Here is a 1,178-nt window from a genome sequence, read left to right on the forward strand (position 1 = left end):
CTGTTGGAAGGAACATTCTGTAAATGTCTATAAGGTCCATTTGGTCTATGGTGTAGTTTAAGTCAGATGTTTATTTTCTGTCTGGATGACCTGTCCATTGTTGAAAGTGGGATATTAAAGTCCTGTACTATTATTGAATTGCAGTCTATCTCTCCCCTTAGGTTTAATAATATTTTATTTATATATCTGGGTGCTCCAGTGTTTGAAGCACGTATATTTACAATTGTTACTTCCTCTTGTTGAATTGATCCCTTTATCATTATATAATGACCTTCTTTGTCTCTTTTTACAGGTCTTGATTTAATATCAATTTTACCTGATATAAGTATGGCTACTCCTGCTCACTTTTCATTTCCATTTGCATAGAATATCTTTTCCAGCCCTTCACTTTCAGTCTCTGTTTGTTTTTAATAGTCAAATGAATCTCTTGTAGGTAGCATATTGTTGGGTCTTTTTTTTAAATCCATTCAGCCACTCTTTATCTTTTAATTGAAGAGTTTAATTCATTTACATTCAAGGTTACTGTTGATATGTGAGAACTTATTTGTGTCATTTTGTTAATTGTTTTCCAGTTGTTAGTAGATCCTTTGTTCCTCTGTAGATTGGTGGTTTTCTGTGGTGTTAAGCTTAGTTTGTTGTCTCTCTCTCTTTCTCCCTCTTGCATATTTGTATGTGCTATAACTTCTTTTTTTATGGTTACCTTGGAGCTAACCTAAAGAGTCGTGCAGTTACAATAAACTATTTTAAGCTGACAGCAACTTAACTTTGGTCACATGAATATACTCTCAGCTTCCCTTTCATACACACAAATTGCCTTTTTGTTGCATTAATTTACATTTGTATCTATTGCAAGTTCCTCAGACACTAATTGTAGTTGTTGTTTTTTGATCATTTTGACTTTACACCTTTATTCTACAAGACTAAAGGTTTTACACAGCATGATTACCTCACTGGGATATTGAAATTGAATTATGAATTTTCCTCTACAGGTGAGTTTTGTACTTTTTTGTGTTTTCATTGTAGTAATTATCTTTTTTATTTCTAGTTGTAGCTCTCCCATAAACATTTCTTGTAAGGTTATCTAAGTGGTGATGCATTCCTTCAGCTTTTGCTTGTCTGGGAAGGTCTTCATTTCCCCCTAGTTTCTCAAGTATAGCTTTGCTGGAGTTCTTTGCTGA

Source organism: Galeopterus variegatus, unplaced genomic scaffold, assembly GCF_000696425.1.
Source record: "Galeopterus variegatus unplaced genomic scaffold, G_variegatus-3.0.2 Scaffold27174, whole genome shotgun sequence".
Classification (NCBI taxonomy): Eukaryota; Metazoa; Chordata; class Mammalia; order Dermoptera; family Cynocephalidae; genus Galeopterus; species Galeopterus variegatus.